The following is a 15,857-nucleotide window of genomic DNA, read 5'->3' as shown; positions in this document are numbered from 1 at the left end:
TGTCATTCGTTGCGTTGGTGAACTGGTATCAAAACATAAGGGCTTTTCATTGGGTTTTTACGTTGTGCAACTTTGTTATAGGTACCCTGGCAAGACAAGGGAGGAAATTCGGAAGAAATGCCCATTTTGCTGCTGCAACTGCAACTGCAAGGCCTGCTTGCGTGTGTTTCCTAAGAAAGTGGGTGGTCCTATTGCCCTTTTTGTGTACACACTGTTTCATCTCAATCTGCCTGCCAAGTTTCTAGTCTAGTCTAATCCAATCTCTCTCTCTCTCTCTCTCTCTCTCTCTCCGTCCCCCTCCGTCCCCCTCTGTGGTGTAATGTCTAAGGATAGCTCTACCTTGTATAGGCTGTTCTCTTACAACTTTCTTGCCTAGGGCCCTGGGACTTTATTTATGCCTTTCTCTGTTGGCAGGTGTTGGGTTGAAAGAAGCCGACGTCTTGAGAACTAAACCAGACACTGAACACTCTGAACGCATATACTGGTACGTACGTCCAGGTCTCCCTCCCGCAGCTAAACCAACAAGTGCATTTCTTTTCGCATCTTGTGGTTGGTCTACCCTGCATCCCTGCCCTGTAATCCGTTAAAGCAGAATGCTGGATAAATCATTTGACTTCTTTTTGAGTCATGGCCGGATTCCCGTATAGTAATACCCATTCTCTTGATTAATCTGCTGTTTCATTTAAGGGAAATTCGGTACCGATTTAACACGACCTTACACAAAGCTTCAATCTCTACCCAAAACCTTCACAAATCAAACTTGGGTTTAACCAAAAATTTAAAATTTACCTGCCGTTGTTGCCCTCTAACTTGATCCGGCGGAGTAGGGCGGTGGTTTTTCCGGCGAACATGGGACCCATGGTGACATGGACCTCGCCGGAGGTAGAAGAGTCACTTGAAGGAGGCCATGGATTTTGTGTTCCAGAAAGAGGAGGGGTTGAAGATTTGGGCTTTTCCACTGCTTTCCTCACCTTTCGACCGCTTTCCTATTCGCGATGACCAACACGTGTAGACCATTGACACTTTATTCTTCTTATGACATAATATCACTCACTATGTTTCTTATAATATACTGTGTTGTGCTTTTTTTATTTTTTTTATTTTGTATAGAAACAGAACCACCAGAGGGTACTGTGAAATCCGAAATTTGTCACAATACTGGGGATTATCGTAGCGATTTGTGGCGAGTACCACGACTTTCCTGATCTCAGCCCCTACTTCCGTGAGATCCCTCCTGGTAAAATACCTCTCTACCTGGTTTTCAACTAGTTTGTTGCTACTGTCGTAAACCCATGTGCTACTTGATCGGCCGTTATGTCAAAGAATTTCAGGGTATGGAGCCTCATGGTAAGGCATGTGTCAGGGGAAAGAAATGTTGGTTTTGTAAGGATACTTGCCACATGCATTGTTTGTGCCCGGAAAGAGTCAAGGAGATTCTACCTGCCCTAGAAGGTGACCAGTACGAGCTGCCAAAGCTACGACCTGTAGCATCTACCGATGTTCTTGTGACCTATCTTACTCCAAAGGCAATTAAGAATTCTTACACAACACCATCACCATGCTTTGTGGTTCTGTTTCCCAGGAACCATAATAACATCGTGTTAACCCTATGGTCATCGTGCTGTATTGCCCACGTAACACTCTTCCGTAGAGCAGATGGTCACTGTAGAGGCAATACGGTGGAGAGGGGAACGAGATTCAGCGAAGGAGTTGTTCCTATTTATTGTTTACTGTTTAATTATGTGGATGTTTATCAAACTGCTCTTGCTAAAGGTTTACTACTACATATATTTTTGGGTATAAAGGATATAGGTTTTCAACATGTAAATCTAGCTCATTTGCAATAATTGATGTGTACGCAGGTTATTAAATATGATCGTTTCAGATATTTTGGTAGGCTTGGATGCTTCTTTGGCTATACAGAAGGCAAACGTTAGTACGACTACTCTAGACGGCCAGAGAATCAAGTTACATGTACAGTCTTGTTGGAGATTATAATTAAAAGCAATTAACAATTTTTTATTTACACATTTTATAATGTAAGTATAAAAATTAATACTGTTCATTCTATTCTTTGTTGCAGTGTCACATTGTTAAACTGCCTCATGTTTCCGTGAACTGGGATGCATTCAAGGGGTACACATTCAATAAAAAAGTCTAGTACGTAAGCTAATTTCCTCGTAGTGTAGTTTGTAATCTATTAGACAGTTATATCTATCTATTTATTTTTCTATTAGTACTCACGGCGAAAGTGCCGGACAAACTCGCTTTTAAGGTTTTTCTATTTTGCGAATGATGGTAAACCTAAGCTTTGTGTTTAAAATTATTTGTGTGTTTAAAATTATTTGGGTTAGATTGTTGTAGTATGTATCTGCACATCATATTGGCCGTTCCTGGACCCTCGTACCCTCTTTTAACTATAACTAGGACGGGACTGGCAGAGGGAGAAAATGATTGATTTGGGCTTCATTTTGTGGTTTGCAAGTTTACATGCTACTTTTACATTGAGTTGGTATGGAAGTAGTTTGACACCCCCTCCTTCCATGGTTAAAATCCCAAAGAAATTTTAGCCATTTAGGAATGTGAATTATATATGTTAACTTTCGGATCCTAATTTATGATGTACATTGAGCATGGTGACATAGTTGAAGGCTAATTAACATTATTACCTAATAAGATAAGGTTTATCTATTTTCCAGAATATTTGTTTCCTCTCAAAGTAGTCTACCCTTTTCTTGTGACATTAGCAGTCTACCCCGCCTGCCCATAGGGTTTGGTTTTATCTATATCTTGGAGATCTAACAATCAAACAATATTTTCCAGAAGAACAATAGAATTTGAACTCCTAGCTCTTGATACTACATGCATAGAGGCTGAATGGACCAAGAATTTTTTGCTTGATATCAATGTTTTAAAAGGCGAAGGCGCGTGAGCGAGGCATTTCATGGATAGGCCCGCTTAGGCGAAAGCCTTGAGGCGTGAGGTGAAACTTCACAATACCTAAATTTTTTGAAGGTAATTAGCCAAAGATCAATAAAAAATTTATTATTTAGCCATATGTCAGTGACATATTTTTGTTATGGACATAATCAATGATATATTTTTATTAATTAGGTATAAGTCAATGATAAATGCTACATGGGCTTTAAGACATTATCAAGAGTTGGAATTTTACCCTACTTTCATTCTCTCTCATTTTTTTTTTTTTCAAAGAAAAAAATTGTGATTACATGCTGCTTGACCTTTCTCCTCCACCCCATGACCAACTGCTAACCAAATCTATGAAATATATAGTCAAACTGTCCACGTGCGCTCCATCTTTCCCCACCAGGACACCACGTCGATCTGTCTCTGCCTTCTTCCACTCCCAATCCAACAACTTGTTCTCAGTGGGACTCATCAACGTCGCCACACCGCCACAACCAACTGCAGGAGAAAAAAAAAATCGAAATCAGACCCAAAAAACTCTGATTTCAATACACACGCCTTGTTGGTGTGATCTTTCACACCAAGGCCTTCTTGTTAAGCCCAAAACAAGTAAAGTCGTGATGAGGATCTGTGGGGGATGAATTTTTTGGGTTTTGATGTTTTCTTCTTTTGGGCTTGAAATCGTTTTGCATTTTGATTAATTTGATGGGTTCTATCTTCTTTTTTTATATGATATGAAATGTATCCTTTTTTTAAAGAACTAATTTTATGGATCGAGTGTGGAGCCTGCCGGTCTAAATGGGTGCACGACCGCGATTCGCTGTATGTGGGAAGCACCACCGTCGACTACCACCATCATTCAAATCCTCTTGAGACCAGGAACAAAGCCCAACCAAGGTTGGGGGCGTCGGAGCATCCATAGAGCCGAATTGACAACTGCCCAAATTGAGGGTTTTTGACGGTTTGAGGGGTTTTCCGGCCACTTCCCGACCGAACTAGGGTTCGGCCCAGGTATGAAAAAGTTCCTCTCCTTGAATTGTACATTCCTACAAAATTTGGTAATTTTTGGAAATAGTTAAATTTTCTGACGAGTCAGGGTGGCTGAGTGCCACCCAAGGCGGCATGTGCGGCAGCGCGTGGTCAGTGGGCCGATACTACCATTTTGTGCAAATTTTGATATTCTAAATATGAATTTGGTATCCAATTGATGTGTTTCGATTATTAAACCCAATGTTGGTTATTTTGGTTACTTAAATGTCTTTGGAAATGGAATGAAAATGAAAGATGAACTACGACATGCTTGATCCCGCATCAAGGGTACATAGGTAGTCTAATAGGGATTAGATGCAGCCTTAAATAATTGAGATTAAATTTTTTTTGTTGGAAATTTGAGGGAAGAAAAGAAATTATGGTGATTTAATTGAAAATTAGAATCTTATGTTTTTGGTAAGTAAATTTTGGCTGTAGATTTTGGGAGTAATTACGAAATTGAAATAAAGAATAAGGTTTAATGGTAGTGAAATAAACAAGTGACACACCCTGACCGAGATCGGAGCGTGCTGGCCGTCACACAAAGGTGACGTAGCCATGTGCACGTGCGGAAGCTAATAAAGTAGTAATATAAAGTACGAGTAAATAAAAACCAACTAGCATACAATGTACTAATACAAGTGCTAGCGTGTGAGTCACAAATTAAGAGCAGGTCTACAGTAGCCCAAAGGAAAAGTTGCGACAAAGGAAAAGTTGCGACAAAAGTACACCCGAAGGTGACCCTACTATGATTGGTGTCTGTCAGAAGTGCCGGAAAAGCCCTCTGGGAAACCACCGGAACTGCTACTCAACTAGAACCTGGAGGGGCGCAAAACAAAAGCGTGAGTGTGCAAAAACAAAGCTTTCGAAAACCATTTATAAAATACTTTCTAACCCCTCGCCGTAAAACCTGTATACTTCCCAGAAAATATATACACATAATACATATGCCAAATATGCTCAAAGGTATGTCAATCATGCTCGATGATATGCCATGTCGAAGTCTCATAACGATATGCAAGTGCCCAGGTATAAACATATCAATATCATATAATCTGGCAGTCGGAGTCACCTAACGTGACATGTACGACTGCATCTAGAGCTCAAATCTCAATCTCAATGTCTAAACCTGCCCACGAGTCGGAACCACCTAAAGTAGTCTGTACGACAGGCCTGGGTGTAAATAAGTGCTACGATCACGTGAAGATTGGGCGAATAATCGCGGGTCACCTACGAGTCGGAACCACCTAAAGTGGTATGTACGACAGGCCTGTGCACCTACCTTGAATCCAAGGTAAGCATAAGGTGCGGGAGGTGAACATCACGTGAAGGATTGTGCCCTGGCCACGGGCGGGAGCACTAACACCGGGGGTGCAGGTTATGAGCTCTCTAACTATCTCAAACCACTACTGAAACATAAACGTGAATAACGCTTACCTGGCACTTACCTGTGCGTCCACAACACCCAATATGCATATGCATAAATATATGTAACTAATAACGTACCCAACGATGCACGAAAAACGAATATGTAATGCATGGCATAACGAATAAACATTTATTCAAGTTCTGGGAAAATATAGTATATAGGTATATACGGAAAACCAAAGGCCCACTCACTGGTATGTAGAAGGGTCGTAGCCCCCCTGCCTCGCGTGTGCACGCTCGTCCTCGGGGTACGTGTCACCTATATGCGAAATAGCTATAAAAATGTTAACTTTAAAGCACATAACCAATTCCTCGTAATAACTTCTCATACATTGCTCAAAATGGACAATTGAATATACCAACGTGCTCTACACAACCTCAGGATCACAACCATATTTTTAAAATAATTTTTTGGACCTCTCACGCGCCCCCACGCGCCAAAATAGGCACGGACCTACGCGCCCCCACGCGCGGCCACGTGCCATGCACACTGACGGTGTCAATTGACACCGTCAGGAATATTCCGTTAAAATTCCGGAATATTCCGTTAAACTTAACCGGATACCGTTACTGCCGTTAGGAATATTCCGTTAAAATTAACGGAATATTCCTGTTTCTTCTCCGGCCTACCCTCGCCGGACTCTGGTCACCGGAAAACTGGGAAAACTTTAAACTCACTATTCTCCTTCGTTTTTCATCTATTTTTCACGTAATTTATACCAAAATGAAGCCCTAATCATAATCTACCACGTTGGACAAGTTTTAGGGCCTAAAAACAACGGAATCAAACTTTCCAAAAATATGAAAATTCGGCCAAACTTACAGTTCGTGGTTCCGACGTCCAATTTCGTCCAACGATGCACTCCCAAGCTTCTTGGGACCTCACCAACACATCTACAAGCTTCAAAAGTCCAAAAACTAACTAGATTAATCTTGCATGAACAGTGACTAAAACGGAGCTTGTAAAATCGACGTGAAAACGTCGAAGTCCTTACCTGAAAATGGTACCACTGGACTCCTCTCAGCCTCACGAACTTGATGGTGTACTTGGTTCCCTCGATCTGTTAAGGTTTGAGGGGTTTTGGGGTTTGTCCGTACGTTTTCAAAGAAGAAGAAAGGGAATGGAGCTCGGGGGAGAGAGAGAGAAACAGGGAAAAAGAGACAGAGAGAAAGGGAGTGTGGGTAGGAGTGTGTGTGGTTCCAAACATGCCACACCACACCACACAACCAATAATGTGACGAAAACGCTCTAGGGGCAAACTTGTAATTTCACACGTACGTTTCGATATTTCCGGGACGGGATGTCACAACAATTGTCACATCCCGGCCCGGGGCGGATCACTTCCCGGGCCCGCTCCACCACCGTAGCACGATATTGTCCGCTTTGGGCTTACCATTCCCTCACGGTTTTGTTTTTGGGAACTCACGAGCAACTTCCCAGTGGGTCACCCATCATGGGATTGCTCTAGCCCCCTTCTCGCTTAACTTCGGAGTTCCTATGGAACCCGAAGCCAGTGAGCTCTCAAAAGGCCTCGTGCTAGGTAAGGATGGGAATATCATATAAGGATCACTCCCCTGGGCGATGTGGGATGTCACAATTCACCCCCCTTAGGGGCCCGACGTCCTCGTCGGCACACACGCGGCCAGGGTTAGGCTCTGATACCAAATTGTCACATCCCGGCCCGGGGCGGATCACTTCCCGGGCCCGCTCCACCACCGTAGCACGATATTGTCCGCTTTGGGCTTACCATTCCCTCACGGTTTTGTTTTTGGGAACTCACGAGCAACTTCCCAGTGGGTCACCCATCATGGGATTGCTCTAGCCCCCTTCTCGCTTAACTTCGGAGTTCCTACGGAACCCGAAGCCAGTGAGCTCCCAAAAGGCCTCGTGCTAGGTAAGGATGGGAATATCATATAAGGATCACTCCCCTGGGCGATGTGGGATGTCACAACAAGAGTTTGAAATAGGCCTATCATCGGAATTATTTCCCGAAAATAAATATTTGGGGTCGGGGCGTTACACGCATGGCCATAAATAGCGTTGACTCGCGCCAAGTTTTTTATCAATACTATGTGCGACATATGTTGTAATCTAAATTAAGAGGTTATCCAGTTCAACACTTAGTTTCCTATGATTCCTTCAGGCGAAAACTATGAACAATAAGTGTAGGTTCAAATCCAAAAGACACCTATACCTGTTGCATAGTATACAAATTGCCCCCAAACTTCCGTTTCTTCAAAATGTGTCTATTTTATTCCTAATAGAGTTTTGAATCATTGTGGGGTTTTGTCGGTTGTTTTTAAGTATTTTTACTTGATTTTGTTTTAAAGATTCAAAACTTATTATTTTACTTATTTTTAATAACTAAGAGTTGTGTTTTATTTGAAGAGTCGTATCCTTTTTCGAAGGGGTATGAGGAGTTCTTTAAATTAGAAACCTCATACAGAAAAACAGAATATGCTAAAAATTATTATGTCTCCCTCACTCTTGATTTTCTATGATCATCAATTCCTGCAATCCTTTTGTTTTATTCCTTGTGCAATTGATTATGACTTGGCAATTCCGTCTGCCGTTGGCGTGAATAGTGAATCAGCCATCCTGTGAGGCTTTGCGTTGTATCTTGGAGCTGTAGACACCGCCATAACCTTCACGTGGGGAGGCGTCTACAACTTGCAATGACATTGCACTCTCTTCGGGTCACAGGCCATCATTTCTTATTCTTTTTTTTTTCTCATTTAAATTTCACAAGTCTGATAGTAATTACACATTTAATTTGTTATATTTGTTTATGTAAATAGTTACTATAATTTTGCAATATATTTCACACTGCCGCTACTATGTGATTCAATAAATCCACAGCAAGAACTTTCAACTTTGCACTACATTACTTTGATTTCTTGACAAAAATAATAGATACTCCTATTGATTACCAACATATAGTAGTTTAAGGGATATTATTACAATTTAGGTCAAACATCACCCAACACGAGCTAACCTCACAAGAATACAGTAGTACGATAACAAAACAAGTGTAAATTTACATTTTACAACCCAAGAGAAAATGGAAAGCCAATAGAACTCAACCAACTACCACCATCAATAAAGTTGCCCGGCGTAAACGCCTCAGCCTCAGTGGGACTTGTAATTACCTTAAACCCCTTCCACATCATCCTGTTTGCAGTCCCAGCGCCTGCCCCAGTGTTAGCATACTCTCCATAAAACAAAGTGTTGAGGGCAAAAGTGCTAGACCATTCATGCCACCCAGCAGGGTCAATGATATCAGTTATACTTGACTGCATGATCACAGTCCTTGAATACTCTTTCCATGGCCTTCCCAAAAACGTTTTGAAGTTGCTCTTTGTGACTTGCAAGTCGAAAGTGGCAACGATTCTCGATTTTTGGATCACGATGCCGGTGTTTTGATTCGGGTCAGTTCTGCCTTGTGCAGTGACCATGTTCTTCTGGCCGGAATCAGGTTTTCTTGTATGGATGTCACAATTTTGTAACATAACAGCAACATTGCCGAAGATGAAGTTAACTATTTCGGCTACCAAGCAGCCTTAAAAAAACTGGCGATTCGAGTGCACGTGGAGCGAGTCTTGGTACGCAAGAATGTTGGAGTGGTAGAATGCTGAGAGATTGGACCCTACTCTTAGGGCAACAACTTGGTGCTTTGATGAACCTGTTGTGTTTTCAAATGTTATGTTTCGAGCTAGAAACTTCTCACCAACCGCAGCTACAACCATATATATTCACGTTTTTCATCAGATATTTGAAATGTTACATTGTCAAACTCTTGACAACTCTCAGTACGCAATTGCCCTAATTTACTTGGAGCTTCTAGATCAACAATGCTTAAGTAGATTCTTAATCTCAATCAGTGTATGTAATTAATGGTCTGTTTCATCTATCAACATAGAGATAAATTTTTCAGTGTGACCATCACACAGAATGGTACATCACGTGTCGCCATATAAATAGTGGGATATGTGTGTTAAAATGTTAATAACTTAAAAAATAAAATTTCTTACTACTTACATAAAAACATGTAATGTACCACTCGTATTCCTGTCACAACTAAAAATTTCTCCAACGCAGAGTGCAATCCAAGGCAAAAACAAACAAAATACCTGCTCTGATTAATTGCGATTTAAATGGCTTTATTGTTCTGAAAAATGGGGACAACAGTCATGAATGGAAAACATAATGACTCAGCTACAAACAGGCTGTTCTGTCAAACAATTTCAGGGTATGGAGCCTCATGGTAAGCCATGTGTCAGGGGAAAGAAATGTTGGTTTTGTAAGGATACTTGCCACATGCATTGTTTGTGCCCGGAAAGAGTCAAGGAGATTCTACCTGCCCTAGAAGGTGACCAGTACGAGCTGCCAAAGCTACGACCTGTAGCATCTACTGATGTTCTTGTGACCAATTTTACTCCAAAGGCAAGAATTCTTAAGCAATACCATCACCATGCTTTGTGGTTCTGTTTCCCAGGATCCATAATAACATCGTGTTAATCATATGGTCATCCTGCTGTATTGCCCACGTAACACTCCTCCGTAGAGCAGATGGTCACTATAGAGGCAATACGGTGGAGAGGTGAACGAGATTCAGCGAAGGAGTTGTTCCTGTTTATTGTTTACTGTTTAATTATGTGGATGTTTATCAAACTGCTCTTGCTAAAGGTTTACTACTACATATATTTTTGGGTATAAAGGATATAGGTTTTCAACATGTAAATCTAGCTCATTTGCAATAATTGATGTGTACGCAGGTTATTAAATATGATCTCTTCAGATATTTTGGTAGGCTTGGTGCTAATGGCATGCAGAGTGTCGATGTCGACAAGATTGAAGGTAAACATTATGGGTATCTGCAATTCCGCAACCTAGAATATGCTTCTTTGGCTATACAGAAGGCAAACGTTACTGCTACTACTCTACACGGCCAGAGAATCAAGTTACATGTACAGTCTTGTTGGAGATTATAATTAAAAGCAATTAACAATTTTTATTTACACATTTTACAATGTAAGTATAAAAATTAATACTGTTCATACTATTCTTTGTTGCAGTGTCACATTGTTAAACTGCCTCATGTTTCCGTGAACTGGGATGCAGTCAAGGAGTACACATCGAATAAAAAAGTCCAGTACGTAAGCTAATTTCCTCGTAGTGTAGTTTGTAATCTATTAGACAGTTATTAAAAGGGAGGTTTAACAAAACACTCCCGGTACTGTTCACTTTTAACTAAAAATCAAATTTATGTATTTTCCTGTTACTCTTCACTGTACCTTTAAAAATGACTTTTCATTAAAAAGAAAGGTTTTTTGGACTTTTCGTTAGTTTTCCTTTATATTCTATCTATTAGTACTCACGGCGAGAATGCCGGACAAACTCGCCTTTAAGGATTTCCTATTTTGAAAATGATGGTAAACCTAAGCTTTGTGTTTAAAATTATTTGGGTTAGATTGTTGTAGTATCTATCTGCACATCATATTGGCCGTTCCTGGACCCTCTTACCCTCTTAGGGCGTGTTTGTTTAGCTTCACTAGGCCTCACTGGACTGGACTAGAATAAAAGCTAGTGTAGTCCAGTGTTTGTATGCAAGAGGAACAAAGTTTAATGAGACTAGGTGGGATTTGCTCTGACTAAAACACTCGCTAGGTGGTCTTAGCGAGACCCCTCGAGAAGGAGCGGATTGCTAAGACCCTTTCCTCTTTGCTTCACCCCTACCCAGTCCCTGCTTCTCTCTTTCTTTCTATATTTCCTTTCTCTCTGCTTGAAGCTTCAGACGTTCATGGTGGCTGGCCTGCTAGGCATCATTGATCAGAGGTGATGACCCATATTCTTCCACCACCGACATCAGCCATGGTGGCTGGACAACAACAGCCTTGTTGCTAATGGTGACCCATATTCTTCCATTGACAACATAGTTGCTAAGAGATTGTGACTTGGGATTTTAAAATTAAAAAGTTTTGGGTGCAAAGGGTTGGGTTGGAAACATAGTTAGGGAAATTTCATGCAAAGGATTGGTGCAAGATTAAAAACTTTTGCATCGGGTGAAGTGAATTTGAGTGATTTTTCTTGCGCAACTATGATTTGTCCAGAAAATACAGGTACCGAATATGAAAAAATAGAAAAATAAATACAAAGGGAGGGAAAGGAAAGGGGACACTGGTACAGAAGTAAAACCGGAGAAAAAAATTGAGGGGAAGGAGACTGGTACAAAGAAAAGAAGGGACAAAAATGGGAGAAAAGGGTAATGGGGAGGGAGTGGCGGAGAAAAAGATGAATGAAGAGATTGGAGAGGAAGATGGTTCTAGAAAAATAGAGAAAAAAGATAAAGTAATACAAAATATTAATTGATATATTAAATTAAAAATAAAACATTAACAAATACATATTTAATAATATAATACTATAGCCCTGCTTCTTAGTCCGACACTGCACCAAACGCTTCACTAAGTCAGCCCAGCTTAATCTAGTCTAAGCCAGTTCAACTTAATTCTTGAAGCTAGTCCAATCTTAGACAGTTTGGTGCAATAAACGCACCCTTATAACTATAACTAGGACGGGACTGGCAGAGGGAGAAAATGATTGATTTGGGCTTCATTTTGTGGTTTGCAAGTTTGCATGCTACTTTTACATTGAGTTGGTATGGAAGTAGTTTGACACCCCCTCCTTCCATGGTTAAAATCCCAAAGAAATTTTAGCCATTTAGGAACGGGAATTATATATGTTAACTTTGGGATCCTAATTTATGATGTACATTGAGCATGGTGACATAGTTGAAGGCTAATTAACATTATTACCTAATAAGATAAGGTTTATCTATTGTCTAGAATATTTGTTTCCTCTCAAAGTAGTCTATCCTTTTCTTGTGACATTAGCAGTCTACCCCGCCTGCCCCCAGGGTTTGGTTTTATCTATATCTTGGGGATCTAACAATCAAACAATATTTTCCAGAAGTACAATAGAATTTGAACTCCTAGCTCTTGATATTACATGCATAGAGGTTGAATGGACCAAGAATTTTTTGCTTGATATCGATGTTTTAAAAGGCGAAGGCGCGTGAGCGAGGCGTTTCATGGATAGCCCTGCTTAGGCGAAAGCCTTAAGGCGTGAGGTGAAGCTTCACAATACCTAAATTTTTTAAAGGTAATTTAGCCAAAGATCAATAAAGACTTTACTATTTAGCCATATGTTAGTGACATATTTTTGTTATGGACTTAATCAATGACATATTTTTATTAACTAGGTATAAGTCAATGATAAATGCTATATGGGCTTTAAGACATTATCAAGAGTTGGAATTTTACCCTACTTTCATTCTCTCTCATTTTTTTTTTTCAAAAAAAAAAAAATTGTGATTACATGCTGCCTGACCTTTCTCCTCCACCCCATGACCAACCGCCAACCAAATATGTGAACTATATAGTCAAACTGTCCACATAGGCTCCATCTTCCCCTGCCAAGACACCATGTGCTACATCCCACATCGCCCAGGAGAATGGATCCTATAAGCCTTATATGTATATTCTCATCTTTACCTAGCACGAGACCTTTTGGGAGCTTACTAGCTTCGGGTTCCATGGGAACTCCGAAGTTAAGTGAGTAGCGCCCGAAAGCATTCCCATGATGGGTGACCCACTAGGAAGTGCTTGTGTGAGTTTCCAGAAACAAAACCGTGAGGGCGTAGTAGGGGCCCCAAGCTAACAATATAGTGCTACGGTGGTGGAGCGGGCCAGGGATGTGGTGGATCCCGGGCTGAGATGTGACAATTTGGTATCAGAGCCTAACTCTGGCCGTGGTGTGCCGACGAGGACGTCAGGCCCCTAAGGGGGGTGGATTGTTACATCCCACATCACCCAGGGGAATGAATCATGTAAGCCTTATATGTATATTCTCATCTTTACCTAGCACGAGGCCTTTTGGGAGCTCACTGGCTTTGAGTTCTATGGGAACTCCGAAGTTAAGCGAGTATCGCGTGATAGCACTCCCATAATGGGTGATCCACTAGGAAGTTCTCGTGTAAGTTCTTAGAAACAAAACTGTGAGGGCGTAGTTAGGGCCCAAAGCGGACAATATCGTACTACGGTGGTGGAACAGGCCCGGGATGTGGTGGAAACTGGGCCGAGATGTGACACCACGTTGATCTCTCTCTACCTTCTTCCACTCCCAATCCAACAACTTGTTTTCGGTGGGACTCATGCTTACATGATCCATTCCCTTGGGCAATGTGGGATGTAACAATCCACCCCCTTTAGGGGCCCGACGTCCTTGGCGGCACACCACGGCCTGAGTTAGGCTCTGATACCAAATTGTCACATCTCGACCCGAGGTCCACCACATCCTTGGCCCGCTCCACCACTGTAGCACGATATTGTTCCTTTGGGCCCCGACCATGGCCTTCTTGTTAAGCCCAAAACAGGTAAAGTCATGATGAGGATCTGCGAAGGGATGAATTTTTTGGGTTTTGATGTTTTCTTCTTTTGGGCTTGAAATCGTTTTGCATTTTGATTAATTTGATGGGTTCTATCTCTTTTTTTTTATATGATATGAAATGTATCTTTTTTTTTAAGAACTAATTTTATGGGTCGAGAGAGACTTCATGAAATGTGAAAATGATGACGGGAAGAAGAAGAGAACCAGGAAACAGACATTGCAATGCAGTGTTTGAATAAAAATGTAAAATAGAACCAAAAAATGGACACTGCATTGCAATGTCTAAATCAAAATATAAAAAAGAAAAAAAAAAGAAACAGACACTGCATTGTAGTTTCTGAATCAAAATGTTAAAAAAAGAAAAACAAAACTGGGAAACGGACACTACATTGCAATGTCTATATCCAAACGTAAAAATAAATAGTCGTGCGAATAATGGACACTGCAATGCAGTATCTGAATCCAAGTGATGAAAAAATGGAACCAGGAAATAAAAACTGCAATGCAGCATCTGAATCCAAATGTAAAAAAATATGAGAAAGGGGGTGTCAATTGAAGTGGGTGCTAGCAGTAGAGGCAGATTACATGCATTTAAGTGTCGAAATACATGATTGACCTATTTATAAATAACATAAATATTGTTGATCTATGGTCAATATGATAACTTTGTATTGATTTTATACAAAATCACCCATTTTTTAATATATATATATATATATATATATATATATATATATATATATATAAAATACTTCGTAAACACTCTTAACTAAAAAATGAACATAAAGGAAGATGGTGGGTTAATAATTATTAGCAAAGTGTGGTAATAAATTTTAGGAAAGTGGGGTAACAAAAAGTATAGAAAAATGAAAAGTGAAGACAAAGAAAGATAGTGGGGTAATAAATATCAGCAAAGAGAGGTAATAAATATAAGCAAAGTGGGTTATAAAAATTTTAGAAAAATGAAAAGTAAAAAAAAAAAAAAAAACCTCATAACTGTCTTCATTTTCTTCGCTGGGTAGACTCTGCAACTCAAAGAATTCCAGATTTTTGCTACTTAAAAATGAAAAAAGGACGCTTCAGGTACGCCTCAGGCGAGCCTCAGCCACCTAGGCGCGCCCCATGAAGCCTAGGTGAGTATGTCGCCGACTCCCACAAAATAGAGGCAAAAATGTTGAAGCCTTGCCTTCAAGGCGTGCCTTGAAGCAAATTTTTTAAAACACTGCTTGATATCCCATTGGTGAGCAAGCCTATACTTGCCACATACATACATTGTAATAATAAGGCCGTGGTAGACTTAGTGAGGCAAAGTTACATCTTTGGACTATGTGAAGTCAAAAAAGAATATTGCTGATCAATTGACCAAAGGTCTATCTAGGAATGGAGTCCTAGATTTGTCGAGGAAGATGGGCTTAAACCTATAACGAAGTCATCTATGGAGGAAACTCAACCTTTGTGATTGGAAATCCCATGAAGAGGGTTCATTGGGTAAAAACAATTCATATTGTGTGACTTATATTCCAGCACTCTAAAATATGAGATTTGAAATAAAATCCCATGCTCATCCCTATGATATTTGTGCTGATGATGTGTGATGTTAAGGAATGAGATTGTCCTGAATAAGTTCCAAGGCGAGCAATCTCTCGCAGGGTAAAAGTCACATGTACTTTTGGAGGACTCACCTAAGTGAGAGTAGTCATGAGGCCGTGATTGTCAGAATTGGATTGTTCTCTAATAACACTCATGAGATCAAGATTAAGCGCATTGGAATACCCTGAAAATTTAAATATATGGAATAGAATATTCATAATTATGAATATGTGGAGAAAATCGAAAATAAATCGATTTATGGTTATGAAAATCAAAATTTAGGAATTTTAAAATTTTGATAATTTACGTATTGGTATTATTGAGATTTTATATTATTTTTCGAGAATTTATTTGAATTGAGTTTTAAATTAAATTAGTTACCAAGTTTGAAGTTTGGAAAATAATTATCTAAAATCCGTAGACCCTTCAAGGT

The 15,857-nt window shown here is 40.2% G+C and overlaps 1 long non-coding RNA gene and 1 pseudogene across 1 annotated transcript; one reads left to right on the top strand and one right to left on the bottom strand.

The window, feature by feature from the left end:
* Positions 1-8,430: 8,430 nt before the first annotated feature.
* Positions 8,431-9,132, bottom strand: LOC137740542 (pectinesterase pseudogene; annotated as a pseudogene).
* Positions 9,133-9,854: 722 nt separating this feature from the next.
* Positions 9,855-10,619, top strand: LOC148694243 (uncharacterized). Its single transcript, XR_015966136.1, has 3 exons — positions 9,855-10,072; positions 10,162-10,243; positions 10,462-10,619. It is a non-coding gene; the product is annotated as an uncharacterized LOC148694243 (long non-coding RNA).
* Positions 10,620-15,857: the final 5,238 nt, after the last annotated feature.

Source organism: Pyrus communis, chromosome 9 (assembly GCF_041283825.1).
Source record: "Pyrus communis isolate YQ-2024b chromosome 9, ASM4128382v1, whole genome shotgun sequence".
Classification (NCBI taxonomy): Eukaryota; Viridiplantae; Streptophyta; class Magnoliopsida; order Rosales; family Rosaceae; genus Pyrus; species Pyrus communis.
Note: the sequence above shows the minus strand (reverse complement) of the source record. Positions and strands in the feature narration are given on the sequence as shown.